At 45.4% G+C, this 15,484-nt stretch overlaps 1 long non-coding RNA gene across 1 annotated transcript; it reads left to right on the top strand.

The window, feature by feature from the left end:
• Positions 1–1,939: 1,939 nt before the first annotated feature.
• LOC140475091 (uncharacterized) lies at positions 1,940–14,537 on the top strand. Its single transcript, XR_011959676.1, has 3 exons — positions 1,940–2,159; positions 12,372–12,464; positions 14,188–14,537. It is a non-coding gene; the product is annotated as an uncharacterized lncRNA (long non-coding RNA).
• The last annotated feature ends 947 nt before the right edge of the window (positions 14,538–15,484 follow it).

Below are 15,484 nucleotides of genomic sequence, written 5' to 3'. Positions count from 1 at the left end.
GTTAACTAGTTTAAATGCCTCTGTTATGATATTTTGGTTTAATGTTTTAAATATAAAATACAGGTACTAATGTATTCGATAGTAGTCTTTGTAAAGCTGTAAGACTCTGCCTTTTTCTGGGTCTACAGATTAAGGTGCAGAGATGACCATTCGTACAGTGATGTGCACTTCCTGGAGGAGAGTCGGGGAGTTTGAATGATCCTGATGATAGCCTGCAGGAAGTGATGCAAATCCTCTTGGATCACATGGATCAGATGGAGCGGTGCTTAATGGTAATGAAGAATTGACAAGAGTCAGGATGTGTGATAGGTGGCAGTTTCAGGCCGAAAAACTGCAGATACAGTCAGGTAGATGGGTTACCTCTCGGAAAGGTAGGAGAGGGAGGTAGGTAGAGCATGAGTCTCCTGTGGAGAAAGTGAGGACTGCAGATGCTGGAGATCAGAGCTGAACAATGTTTCGTTAGAAAAGCGCAGCAGGTCAGGCAGCATCAAAAGAGCAGGAGAATCGACGTTTCAGGCATAAGAAGGGCTTATGCCTGAAACGTCAATTCTCCTGCTCCTTGAATGCTGCCTGACCTGCTGCGCTTTTCCAGCAACACATTTTTTCAGCCATGAGTCTCCTGTGGCTATCCCCATCTCAAACAAGTTTACTGTTTTGGATAATGTCGGTTGTCATAGACTTTCAGGGAATGTTGCACTGACAGCCAAGTTACTGGTACTGAGATTGGCTCCACTATAATGAGAGATATATCAGATTCCAAACGCTCAAGGATGATAAGGGACTTTCTAGTTTGGCACAGACTGCTGTTTCTGCAGCTGACAGTGAGACATCAGAATGGGGTGGTACCTCCCTGGTGCCAGTTTCAAGGATGTTTCGGACAGGTAGCAGAATATTCTCAAAGGAAAGAATGACCAGTGGGAGGTCATTGTACATTGGTACCAATGACATAAGAAGGAGAAAAGATAAAGTCCTGATGAGAGAATATAGCAAATTAGCCTAGAATATAATAAACCAGGTCCTCGGTCATAATATGTGGATTACTGCAGGTGCTACATGCTCGTGAGACTAGGAATAGCAGGATGGAGGGGATGAATGATTGGCTAAGGAGCTGGTGTAGGGCAGAAAGATTCACATCTTTTAATCATTGTAATCTCCTCTGGAGTAGAGTTGATGTGCATAAGAAGGATGGATTGTACCTGAATTGGAAGGTGTCTGATATCCAAGCAGGGAGATTTGCTCGTGCTACTCAGGAATCATTAAACCAGTGAGGGAGTGTGGGTAAACTCAAAGAGATAGTGAGAAAAGAGGTAAGTCTGAGGCTGGTACAGTTCAGAAGTCAGACAGTCAAGGCAGGCAAGGGCAAGGCTCAGAACCAGGTAGAACTGACAAGTTACACTGCATTTACTTCAATGCAAGAGGCCTGACAGGGAAAGCAGATGGGCTCAGGGTATGGTTTTGAATGTGGCACTGGGATATCATGAGTATTACAGAAACGTTGCTCAGAGATGGGTAGGACTGGCAGCGTAATGTTCCAGGGTATCGATGCAAGAGGAAGGATAGAAAGGGGGATATGAGAGGAGGCGGAGTGGTCTTTTTGATTAGGGGTAGCATTACAGTTGTGCTGAGGGAGGATATTCTGAGATTACGTCCAGCGAAGTTATTTAGGTTGACCTGGGAAATAAAAAAGGGATGAACACCTTGTTGTTATTACCTGCGTGGGTTTCGTCTGTTTGCTGTGGTTTTCTCCCACTATCTAAAGATATGCAGGTTGGGTAGATATTCCAGGCTGAATTGCCCATATTGTTCAGGGATGTGCAGGCTAGGTGGATTAGCCATGGGAAATGCAGCGTTACAGGTTTAAGGTAGGAGGCTTTGAGGGTCAGTGTGGATGTGATGGGCCGAATGACCTGCTTCCATACTCTCAGGATTCTCTGATAATTCTCCTTGTTTTAAAATAGTTACAGAAAATAATAAACCAGATCTAAACGGTGTCCTAAATTGGACAAAGGCGAATTTTGACGGTACAAGGCGAGAACGTTCAATATTTCTTTGCTATTCCCAGGTAAAGGGACGGCTGGAAAGTGGGAACATAAGAACAGAAGGAAGAGGTGCAGGAGTAGGCCATCTGGCCCCTCAAGCCTGCTCTGCCATTCAATAAGGTCAGGGCTGATCTTTTCATGGCCTCAGCTCCACTTTCCTGTTCTCTCACCATAACCCTTAATTCCTTTCCTGTTCATAAATCTAACTTTTGACCTAACGATCGTCAAGTTGATAACGTCAACTGCTGCACTCAGCAGCAAATTCCACAGATTCACAGATTTATCTGAAGAAGTCCATCCTGAACTCAGTCCTAAATCTGATATCCCCTTATTTTGACTCTCTGCTCCCTAGCTTGCTCCGTCCCCAGTGGAAATCTCCTCCCTGCTTCTAGTTTATCTACTCCCTTCATAATTGCAATTTTTTTCCTATCCAACCCCCCATACTTCGAAATTCCAATGAGTATAGAACTAGTTTTCTCAATCTCTCCGCATACGCCAACCCTCTGAAATCCTGACTCAAACTAGTGATCCTCCACTGCACCGTCTCCAGTGCCAGTACATCCTTCCTGAAGTAAGGACACCAAACCTGTACACAGTACTCCAGGTGTGGCCCCTCCAGCACCCTGTACAGCTGCAGCATAACCATCCCTCTAGCAATGAAGGACAATATTCCCTTCACTGTCTTATTTACCTGCTACACCTGCAAACCAACCTCCTATGATTCATGCACAAGGAAACCCAGCTCCCTCTGTACAACAGACTGCTGCAAGTTTTCACCATTTCATCAGTTAGCTGTTAGTTCGACCAAAATGGATGACCTCATTTCCCAACATTGTCCTCCATCTGTTCGACCCTTACCCACTCACTTAACCTATCCGTATCCCTCTGCAGACTTACATTGGCCTTGGCACACATTGCTCTACCACTCAGCTTAGTGTTGTCTACCTTTCATGAATCGATGCTGTGTCTGCTCTGAGACAATTTCTATCCAGCTAGCTCACTATTTCTTCCTTGAGCGATCGAGCATTTCCCCCACTACAGAAGTTATGCTAACAAGTCCATTTTAAAATATTGGCATCACATTTGCAGCTATCTAATCTGTCAGAACCATCCCAGAGTCCAGCACATTTTAGTGAATTATCATGACTGCGTTTGCTATTTAGCCTGTGCCATCTGTTATAGTCCCCTGGGATGCACTCCACCACGGCCAGGCGACCCACCTACCTTTAGGCTGTAATCTTTCCCAACACCACCTCTTTACTGAGAATGATTGCTTCTCTGTCCTCATCTGCCATTGCATCAATAGGCCTGCAACAACGAGAGTACACAGACAGTATGTTCCTGTTAAGGCCAAGGCTGGGAGGTGTAGGGAATGCTGCCTGTCGAGAGAAATTGAGGGCCTGGTCAAGAAAATGAAGGAGGGATATGGCAGGTACAGACAGCTGGGTTTGCGTGAATCCCTCCAGGAGTAAAAGGGCAGTAGGAGTATAGTCAGGGGAAACCATGAGGGCTAAAAGGGGACATGAGATAGCTTTGGGAAATAGGTTGAAGGGAGAACCCAAAGAGATTCGACAAATACACCTAGGACAAAAGAGTAACCAGGCAGAGATTAGGGACCCTCAAAGATCAGCAAGGCTGTCTGTGGAACCAACGGAGGTGGGAGGATTTCATGTCAGCTTTTACCTCGAGGATGTGGAAGTGAGACAGTTTGGAAAAATAAATAGTGATAACTTGACAAGTGTTCATATTACAGAGAATGAGGTACTGGATATCTTATAATACATAAAGCTGAATAAATCCCTGGGACCTGATCAGGTGTGTCCCAGAAGTTTGTGGGAAGTTAGGGAAGTGATTGCCGGGCCCCTCGCTGAGATATTTGTATCACCAATAGCCACAGGTGAGGTGCTGTAAGACGGGCACCATTATTTGAGAAAGGTGGTGAGGAAAGTCCAGGGAACAATACACCGGTGAGCCTGAAGTCAGGCAAGTTGTTGGAAGGGCTTCTCGAGACAGGATTTGGATGTAATTGGAAAGGCAAGAAATAATTAGGGATAGTCAGCATGGCTTTGTGCATGGAAATCACTAACTTGGTCTTCAGAAAGATGTTCAACAGGTTCAACATAACAGACTGGTTAACAAATTATACAAAATTGGCTGGAAAATTGGAGACAGAGGATAGTGGTGGAGGGTTGCTTTTCGTACTGGAGGCCTGTGATGAGCAATATGGTGTAAGGATTGGTGTTGGGTCCACTGCTTTTCATCATTTATATAAATGATTTCTCTGTGAATATATGAGCTATGATTAGTGACTTTACATAGACACCAAAATTGGAGATGCAGTGGACAGGGAAGAAGTTACCTCCGAGTACAATGAGACTTCAATCAACTGGGCTGAGGAGTGGCAGATGGAGTGGAATTCAGATAAATGTGAGGTGCTGCATTTTGGAAAAACAAATCAGGGCGGGACTTGTACATTTAATGGGAAGGGCCTGGGGCGTGTTGCTGAACAGAGACGTTGAGGTACAGGTTCATAGTTCTGTGAAAGTGGAATAGGCAGGGTGGTGAAGAAGGCGTTTGGTTAACTTGCCTTTATTGGTCTGTGCATTATGTATAGGAGTTGCGACATTATTTTGCAGCTGTACAGGGCATTGATTCAGCCATTTCTGGAATTCTGCTTTCAGTCCTGGTCTCCCTGCTATCGGAATGATATTATAAAACTTGAAAGGATTCAGAAAAGATGTGCAAAGATGTTTCCAGGGTTGAGGGTATGACCCATACAGAGAGGCTGAATACGCTCGGGCTGTTTTCACTGGAGCATCAGATGCTGAGAGGTGACCTTCGAGGTTGATAAATCGTGAAGGACATGGTTAGGGTGAACAACCAAGATCTTATTCCCAGGTTAGGGGAGTCCAAAACCAGAGAGCACAGACGTGACGTGTGAGGGAAAAGATTTAAATGCGATCTAAAGAGCAATGTTTTCAAGCTGAATATGTTAGGTGTATGGAATGAGCTGCCAGAGGAAGTGTGGAGGCTGGTACGATTACATTTAAAAGGCATCTGATTGGGTACGTGTTTAGCAAACTTTTAGAAGGATATGGGCCAAGTGTTGGCAAATGGGACAAGATTAATTTAGGATATCTGGGCGGCATTGACGAGTTGGACCGAAGTGTCTGTTTCTGTGCTGTGCATCTCTATGACACTAATAAATTAAAATTAAGATAGATTTCTCTTTTATGGAGAGTTAGCAAAAGACCTGACAATTCTCCTTGGAGCTGAGAAGGTTAAGCAGTGATTTCAACCAGAAACAGATTTGTTTCCAGGATATTTAATTTACAGAGACACTGAGAGAAATTATTGTCACAATTTTTAGTAACTACTTTCAGGTAATTGGCAAATAATGCAGGTTAAAAATGTGAAGGTTATTTTACTCAGTAGGTTCTGAGCATCTGGAACAGTTTGAATCGCAGCTGGATGCAGCTTTTGTTGTTGTCAAAACAGATTTGGAATTTAACTATTTGAGGATAAATGTGGAGTGCTACTGGTAAATGGGAGTGGAGAAAGGGCAGATTGGCAGCATCTCCAGAGGAAGAAAGTACAGCCCCAATGGGCTGAATAGCCCCCAGCCCCTGTGTTCTGTGATACTGCCCCATTCACTGAATGATGAAGCTCATCCCAGGGCAGAGCCACAGTCATGTACAGCAAGGAAACAGACCCTTTAGTCAAACTCGCCCACACCGACCAGATATCCCAACCTAATCTAGACCTATATGACAGCAGTTGGCCCATATCACTCTACGCCCTTCCTATTCATATACCCATCCAGCTGCCTTTTAAAATGGTGGAACTATAACAGCTGTCACCACTTTCCTGACAGTAGATTCCATACACGCACATGAAAAATGTTGCCCCTTGGGTCTCTTTTATATCATTCTCCTCTCACCTTAAACCTATGCCCTCTCGTTCTAGACTTCCTAACCCCAGGGAAAAGACCTTGTCTCTGTATCCCATCCACGCCCCTCATGATTTTATAAACCTCTGCGGTCACCCCTCAGCCTCCTCCCACTCAAGTCACAATGGGACCTGGCTGATTGATGGCAACTTCAGACCAATAGGGGAGTTTGTGTAATCCTCCTGCCAATGGGAGTGAATGAGGGGTGTGGCCAGCAGGCCAACACGTGACCATGAGCTGTGCAGGTGCAATGTCACTGTGAGGGGGGACCCAGTGAGTGGGAGAGACAGCAGAGACTGGGAGAGAAATTGAGTTTATGTACTGGGTGGGTTGATAAACACACGATGTAGGCGCTGGACCTGAATTACAAACTCCCAGTAAATGAAAACCAAAGGAATTGCGGATGCTGTGAATCAGAAACAACAACCAGAAGATCCTGAAAATGCTCAGCTGGTCTGGCAGCATCTGTGAAGAGAAGTCAAAGTTAACATTTCTGATCCAATGACCCTTCGTCAGAACTGATGTTCCTGAGAAACAATGTTGGTTTATATGCAGAAGGTAGGGGTTAAGGAGTAAATGATAGGTGGTGATAGATTCCACAGAACGCGATGGGAGCAGTTGGACAAAGGAGTGGATAACGATCTGGCTGGGGGAGGGTGAATAGCTGTTTATGGAGACTGTTAGTGACTAACCATAGGTAGTTGTAATTGCAGGCGATGTAATAACAGGCCCTGGTCTATGGGATGGGGGCAAGGACACTAGTATGTCGGAGACTTAGGACTTAAAATTATGGAATCCAATAGTGAGACCAGAGGGCTGAAGGGTCCCCAGGTACAAGATGAGGTGATGTTCTTCCAGCTTGTGTTAAAGTGTGGCGCTGGATGTGCACAGCAGGTCAGGCAGTATGCAAGGAGCAGGCGAATTGACATGTTGGGCCTCAGCACTTCTTCAGGAATGTGAGGGTGGGGAAGAGGACAGATAATAGGATGGGTGTGTAAGGCTGGTGGGAAGGTAGTTTGGAAGGCGATAGGAAAATGCAGGTGGGGGTAATGGTGAGAGGGTGGAGTGGATAATTGGGAAGGTTGATGGACAGATGGGACAGTTTGAGGGCGGTGCTGAGTTGGAGGGTTGGATCTGAGATAAGGTCGGGGAGAGGAGATGAGTAAATGTTGCCATGTTGTTGAAGGGTCGCTCCATCCCACCTATTATTTACTCTTTTACCCCTATCTCCTGCAGTCCAAAGATGTGTAGGTTAGGTGAATTGGCCAAGCTAAATTTCCCGTCGTGTTCAGGGATGTGAAGGTGAGGTGCGTTGTTCAGGAGAAATTTAGAGTAACAGAGTAGCGGAATGGGTCTGGGTGGGATACTCTTCGGAGGCTCAGTGTGGATTTGTTGGACCGTATGGCCTGTTTCCACACTGTAGGGAGTCTAATTTTCCCAGCTGCCATCGGTTCTGAGGAAGGGTCAATGGACCCGGAATGGCCCTTGGCGTGTGCAGGAGCCGGAAACTGGGAAGATGGATTGGCAGCGGAAACCGGGAGAAAATGATTCAGTTTAGACTGGGAGGTTTTATTTACACGTCTGTACATGGTGTTAGTCCTGAATTAGAAACTCTTGGTCCCATGTTTAAAGCAAATGGGAAAACTGCTGTGGGCCTCAGTCAGTGATAGGTCCTGGGTTATGGCCGCCATTTTTATTGGGGGCACGGTACAGCGAGGTGCGTGGACATGTCTTCTTCCTGGGTGGGGGAGGGTGATTTGAAAGAGGAGCATTTGCACATCAGACACATACCAGAGAAATATTTGTCTTTCCAATTCATCCTTCACTGGCTGAGATTTGTTTTGTGAATTCTTTTTATGGGATATTAATTGAGAATAATTGAGGACGGGATTTCAAAAAAGCAGATTTCTGCACTCAGCGGAGTCATCAGGATCTGAATATCATTAGCATTTTACTGTGGAAGGAGAAAGGCTTGTCTGTTCTGTCTCTGGGAAAATATCTCCAATACTTTTGTAAAGCAAAATGCAGAAAGATGTTCAAATTTGTGGTTGAATTACCCATGGGCGATTTGGCCTGAGTGGGAGCACAGATTTATCCAGATTATACCTAGTCTCTTTGCAGGAACTGTCAGATTTAGTCCCAATCACTCACTTCATGATGTTAACCTGTAAGCTCCTAATTTTCAACTCCCTGCAAAATTCTCATTAAAATTCTTTGTGAACTCAAATTCCAACACATTTTCAGGTGGAATGTTCCAGGTTCTGACAACTGTCTGTTCAAAAAGAAACTGCTGAGGTCCATGTGGGCTCTGGGGTTACAAAGGGCTGAGCTGAAAGATGAGGTGCTGTCCCTGAGCTCCCATTGAGATGCATTGGAACAGGACAGGAGGCTGAGGGCAGACAATGAAAATGACAGGGCTGCACTGAGTGTTGCTTGTCTCAATGAGTGGGTTGTGGAGTTAGGTGAAAACAGAGGGAGGTGGGACAGGGAGAAGTTGAAGCTGAAACTGAAACTCCAGTTTAGTTCAGGCCATTGAGAAATTCACATGGTTCCAATGGGAACAGCCAATTTGTAAGTGATACCTGCAGAGTAATTTGTTAAGTTTTTAAAATATAATGTATCAGCTTAAGTAAAGATTGTGGCTTTTGATATATAATGGAAATGTTTGAAGTGAAGGAAGGTTGAAAGCTCTTTTAAAATCGCTGAATGGGAGTAATTAGCTGAATCCAGAGAGACGTTGTGACAGGAACCCTCAGACCCGTGGGGTGCTCCTTTTGTACAATGTGGCAAATAAGGGAGGCTTCCAGTGTCCCTGACGGCTGTGTGTGCAGGAAGTGGGCCCATGTGTAGCTGCTGGGAAACTGCTTTTCAGACCTGGAGTTATGAGTGGACTCACTGTGGAGCATCTGAGAATGTTATCGACAGCACATTTAGTGAGTTCGTCACACTGCAAGGTGAGGGTTACACAGGCAGAAAGGGAATGAGTGACCATCAAACCAAATAAAAGGCTCAGGAAGGCAGTGCAGGAATCCCCAGTGATCATCCACTTCTCATAAAATTACTGAATCCTGCTTGGGATTCTGTTGGGGGTGAATGCGTGGAGTGGCTTCTCGGGAAATCAGCAACAGCCGGGTTCATGATACCACAGATAACTCTGCTGTACAGAACCGGAGGAAAGACAGTGGCAGGGCTATAGTGACAGGGGATTCAATTGTCAGGGGTACAGGCAGGCACTTCTGTGGTCACAGACATGAATCCAGGATGGTATGTTACCACCCTGGTGCCAGGATCCACGATTATCATGGAGCAGCTGCAGGACATTCTGAAGCTGGAGGGTAAAGTCAGTGGTTGTGGAACACACCGATACCAATGTCATCACTAAACAAAGGGATGAGGTCCTGAAAGCTGGATATAGGGAGATCTGGGATACAGTAAAATGTAGCTCCTGAAATAAAATAATGTCAGACTTACTCACAGTGCCATGTGCTAGTGAGAGCAGGAATAAGAGGATAGATCAGCTGGACGTGTGACTGGTGAAATGGTGGACCAGAGAAGGGTTTAGATTCTTCAGGCACTGGGACTGTTTCTGGGTGGGTCCTGTACCAGCCTGACCGGTTACCCCTGGGCAGAGCTGGGTGAAATCTCCTGGTGGAGGCTTTTGCCACTCCCATTGGTGTCATTTTAATTAGTCTAACAGGGGGATGGGAACTAAAGTGTAGGCTTAGATGGGTCAGATTCAGGACAGGGAATGGGAGGTAGAATATTAGTGATGTAGTCAGTGGCTCAGAAAGCCAAAGGAAAGGAGGATTAAATGAGGATTGAGTCCCTCTTCATCCATCAGTCCTGCCATCCCAGGAATTATAGTCAGCAAAATATGGAGCTGTACAGCTCTCTGACTCTGTTTGATCAAAATGGGGGAAATCCACAATAAAAACAAAAAGTGCTGGAGATCCTCAGCAGGTCGGGCAGCATCCGAAATGGTGACAGATGCAGGAAACATCGCAGCCTTGAAGAAGTGTTGAGATGATCACACCAGGCAATACAATATCGGTTACATGCTGAGCGCCAGAACGTGGGACTAGAATTAATAGGTGCTTGATGACCAGCATGAATACGATGGGACTGGAAAGGTGACGTTTCGGGTCAGGACTATTCATCAGGGCTGACAAAGGATTCCGACCCAAAACATTGACCTTCCTGCTCCTGTGATGCAGCCTGACCTGCTGCACTTCCCCAGATCCACATTGTATGGACTCTGACTTCCAGCATCTGCAGCCCTTAACTAGCTCCACATCCCAGGACTCAGGCTGGTGACCCTCCTTTACTCTCTCAATAACCAGGAGAGCCTTCCTTGGGAAAGGGGAACAAAGGTATACACAGTACTCCAGGTGTGGTCTCACCAAGGCCCTTCCAGAAAGGGATCCCTGCTACTGTACACGAATCCTCTCACTAGGAAGGTCACCCATCATTTACATTCTCCACTGCTTCCCATTCCTGCCTGCTTCAGAAAAGAGGGAATCGCAGAGAAACATGGAATCAAATGAGGTCAGAGTCTCTGGTATGAAACTGTTGAACACAATGCCCCCATCTTCTACATACTGGTGTGATAATCTAACCACTTCTTCAAGGCTGCAATGTTTCCTGCATCTGTCAGCATTTCCGATGCTGCCAGACCTGCTGAGGATTTCCAGCACTTTCTGTTTTCTCTGTTGTATGGTACTGAAAGGGTGGGTTTGCAGATGAGAAATGCAAATTGAATTTCATGTTCAGATCTGATAGTTACTTGATCCGTGCCGATCTGAATATCATTGGCCTTTTCATCTGGAAGGGAAGGTGTGCATTCTGTCCGTGGGCGAATATTTCAAATCTCAGTGTGACTGCAAAAGTCCTGAGACACAGCCAAGTCCATGTCAGCATGGTGAGTGTGGAGAGAGATTTCATTTGTTTTTGAAAGTCTGAAAAATCATGGCATGTTTCCCAGGAACAGTTAAGCCACTGGATTTGTATGAGGACAATTAACCATGAAACCAGAAAGACAAAAGGATTCCTGCATCATGGACGAAGCTATGAAAATGGGATTGCTGTAATGGAGTGAATTATCGATCGTGGATTGTAATCCATTGGCGTTGTCCCGTCAGTTCCAGTGCCATGGAGAAACACTGGAAATATTTGAATGCAGTGCCGGTTTGAGTTATTAAACTGGAAAAGTTGCTGAAGAAATTTCCAAGGATGATGCCAGGGCTCAGGGGTCTAAGTTACAGGGAGAGGTTGGACAAGCGAGGGCTCTTTTGTTTAGAGCAGAGGAAACCGAGGGGGAATATTTTATAGAAGTGTATAACTTAATGAGAAGCGTGGGTAAGGTGAATGCACTCAGTATCATGGTTATGATCTAGGTCCTCACCTTCCTCAGTCTGCTTATCAATTACTGGCATGTTTTTCGTATCCTCCATTGTGAAGACTGACTGCTGTGTACTCATCTTCCTGAACCCTGCTGGATAGGAATAACTAGGCACAGAATTCTGAGAGGACTTCTTTGAGTATTGATCGATGAGACATCGTAGTTACCTGGGTATTTTACGTGCAAAACACCTTTAGGCAGCATCAGGTCCGATGTACGGCTGCCATTCTTCTACCTTTGTGATTTGTGACTTTGCATAGAGACTGTCTCTCAGGATTATCTCCATGGCAACAACAGTTAAAAAGTCTAGTTCAGTTCAACTCTGTGGTTAAACCACACACCCCTCCCCCACACCCCCATGGCTCCCTCAAGTACCTGACAGGCACTTCAGTTTCAGTGGGGCTGTCTGTCAGGATTCTGATGTGGAGGAGCTGGGGTTGGGGTGGGGTGGACAAAGTTAAAAACCACACAACACCAGGTTATAGTCCGACAGATTTATTTGGAAGTACAAGCTTTTGGAGTGTGCTGTGATTTTTAACTTGATCAGGATTATCTCTCTGGTAACTGTTGAATGCTTCAACAATTACAGAGGCCATATGTTCCCCAAACAATAGGTTTCCCTCTAACAGTGTAAACTGCTATTCTGGCCTTGGGCATTGCTACCCATCACTATTTATACCCAATCCCATCAAGGTTTCAGTTGACCATTGAAGTTTTTCTAATCTCCTAATTTCTCCTTGGTCATTGCCAATTTGTATGCCTTCTATTTCAATTTGATAGACTCCCTTATTTCCTTAGACACCCCCGGCAGATTACCCCTTTTCCGACAGTCCTTCCTTTTCACTGATATATACTTTTGCTGAGCACTTCGAAAAATTGCTTTGATGTTCCTCCACTGTCTGTAAACTATCCCACCGTAAAGTCTTTGCTCCCAGTCTACATTACCAACTCCTGCCTCATCCTATTGTCGTCTTCTTTGTTTTAGCACAGGATCTTCGGACTGGATTTAATCTCCCCGCTTTCCATCTGTGTTCTAAATTCAACCAGATTTATCACGCGTCTTTTGTCAGATTATGAGGTGAGGCGATGTTTCCTGGGTGTTTTGGTTTTCATTATCAGTGACCTTGGCTTTGTAATAAATTACAGAATCGATATTCACAACAGAGTATTCTGGACAGTGTGAATGTACGACACAGTCTATAACCATAAATCACTGTTACCCCTCAATTTAAAATTGCAAAATCATTATCTTCTGCACACTTCCTCACTATCTCAGTTTTGAATACTATTCCACTTGACTATCCTACATTTCCCGAAAATCTCCTTTGGTGAAGCTGGTGAGTTTTGGATTCAGCTTTCCAGTTATTACTGTAAGAAGATAAGCACTGGGCACAGGAGAGGCAATGCAGCCCTTCGAACCAGCTCCACCATTTAATACGGTGATGATTGAGCTCACCTCGGTCTCAGCTGGATTTTCACGCCTGCTCTCTCTCTCTCTCACCCTTCAGCTCGTGGCAAATTAAAAATCTGTATCTGTCCATTAAATTTGCTCATTGTCTTGGCATCCACTTTGTTTTGAATAGGGAATTCCTCAGATTCACAACACATCAAGATAGGTACATTCTTCTTCATGAGAATAGAATAGAATCCCTACAGTGCAGAAGCAGGGTATTCATCCATCGAGTCCACACCAATCCTATAATTCAGACTCACCCATTCCCAGTATTTCCCATGGTTAATGGCTTAACCTACACAAGCATGGACACTGTGGTTTAGCATGGCGAATCCACCTAACCTGCACATCTTTGGACTTTGGAAAGAAACTGGAACACTGAACAAAACCATGCAGCCACTGGGAGAACATGTAAACTCCACACGGTCACCTAAGGCTTGAATCAAACCAGGGTCTCTGAAGATGTGAGGTAGAGGTGCTAGCCACTGAGCCACCTCAGCCTAAAACCGCTTCCCCTTATTGACCCCTCCACCCTGCAATTGACTGAATCTATATTCCTTTCGTCAAAAATTGGGTTCTCTAACCAGATGTCTCAGTAAAACCCAGTGACAAGCCATATGTCCTGTCTGTCTGAATGGGGATCCTATACATAACACCCTTCCACCCCACACGTTTCATTCACTTTCCAGAGACAGGGCTCCAGTGACTTCATGGGGACTGCAACTCCCATAATTCCTGAGGCAGGAACCACAGGTGTATTGGGAAACCCAGCACTGTATATGTACAGAATGTGGGTGGGTTTTGGAGCACATGTTTTGGGGTAATTAGGGGAAAGTATTTCACACTGTGATTGGCCAGAGGAGGTATGTATCTGCTTGTAGTATTGATCAGTTGGGGGGTCAAAGTGTCACTACACTCTCGTGGGACCACTCTCCATCCCCAGTTCATTGTTATGCTGGGAATAAACTAATGGGAAACAATGAATCTGACCCATTCTCCCAGACTGAAGGTTCCTCTTCTGTCCAAGATCTGCCACCTCCCTTTCTGTTTCCATCTGTTTCATTCTGCTCTTACATTATTGACTTGCAGCAACTGAAGGGAAAGGAAGTGAACCCAGAAAGGGTGCAGAGTCTAACCAGGGACGGGAAGTGGTGGCAGAGACCTGTTTATCAACAACTCCATGAGAATGTGGAGGGTGTACATTAGGGGGCAGCAGAGTCAGAATGGTGGGAGAGAGTGAGTGGGCTGGAGGGTTACAGCTTTGGGGGAAGAAAGGGGAAAAAGGTATTCCAGAGAAACTAGAATAGTCTGTTCTGAATTTCAAATCTGTGCATATTCCTTTACACAGGGTGCTTGATGGTGAAGATTTGCAGACTGAAATCTCAAACTCATGTGCAGATTGTGATTAAGTTAACCAGCATTTGAAGAACCAAAGATGGAGAATCACTGAGACAAAATCCTACAACATTCCCTCTCCCAGCATTGTCGGTCTATCTGTGCCAAGTGGACTGTGAATGGTTCAAGACAGCAGCTCACGACCATCTTCTCAATGGTACCTAGTGATGGGGAATAATAAGGTTCCCCATGGTAGGCTTATGCGGAAAGTCAGGAGGCATGGGATAGAGGGAAATTTGGCCAATTGGATAGAAAACTGGCTAACCGGTCGAAGTCAGAGAGTGGTAGTAGATGGTAAATATTCAGCATGGAGTCCAGTTACAAGTGGAGTTCCGCAGGGATCAGTTCTGGGTCCTCTGCTGTTTGTAATTTTTATTAATGACTTAGATGAGGGAGTCGAAGGGTGGGTCAGTAAATTTGCAGATGATACAAAGATAGGTGGAGTTGTGGACAGTGAGGAGGGCTGTTGTCGGCTGCAGAGGGACTTAGATATGATGCAGAGCTGGGCTGAGGAGTGGCAGATGGAGTTCAAACCTGCCAAGTGTGAAGTTGTCCATTTTGGAAGAACAAATAAGAATGCGGAATACAGGGTTAATGGTAGGGTTCTTGGTCAGGTGGAGGAACAGAGGGATCTTGGGGTCTATGTACATAGATCTTTGAAGGTTGCCACTCAGGTGGATAGAGTTTGTAAGAAGGCCTATGGAGTATTATCGTTCATTAGCAGAGGGATTGAATTCAAGAGTCGTGAGGTGATGTTGCAGCTGTACAGGACTTTGGTTAGGCCACATTTGGAGTACTGTGTGCAGTTCTGGTCGCCTCACTTTAGGAAAGATGTGGAAGCTTTGGAGAGGGTGCAGAGAAGATTTACCAGGATGTTGCCTGGAATGGAGAGTAGGTCGTACGAGGATAGGTTGAGAGTTCTCGGCCTTTTCTCGTTGGAACGGCGAAGGATGAGGGGTGACTTGATAGAGGTTTATAAGATGATCAGAGGAATAGATAGAGTAGACAGTCAGAAACTTTTTCCCCGGGTACAACAGAGTGTTACAAGGGGACATAAATTTAAGGTGAAGGGTGGAAGGTATAGGGGAGATGTCAGGGGTGGGTTCTTCACCCAGAGAGTGGTGGGGGCATGGAATGCGCTGCCCGTGGGAGTGGTAGAGTCAGATTCATTGGCGACCTTTAAGCGGCATTTGGATAGGTACATGGATGGGTGCTTAATCTAGGATAGAAGTTCGGCACAACATCGTGGG

This window comes from Chiloscyllium punctatum, unplaced genomic scaffold, assembly GCF_047496795.1.
Source record: "Chiloscyllium punctatum isolate Juve2018m unplaced genomic scaffold, sChiPun1.3 scaffold_1392, whole genome shotgun sequence".
Lineage (NCBI taxonomy): Eukaryota > Metazoa > Chordata > Chondrichthyes > Orectolobiformes > Hemiscylliidae > Chiloscyllium > Chiloscyllium punctatum.
The sequence above is the reverse complement of the archived record's forward strand: the minus strand, read 5'-3'. Positions and strand labels throughout refer to the sequence as shown.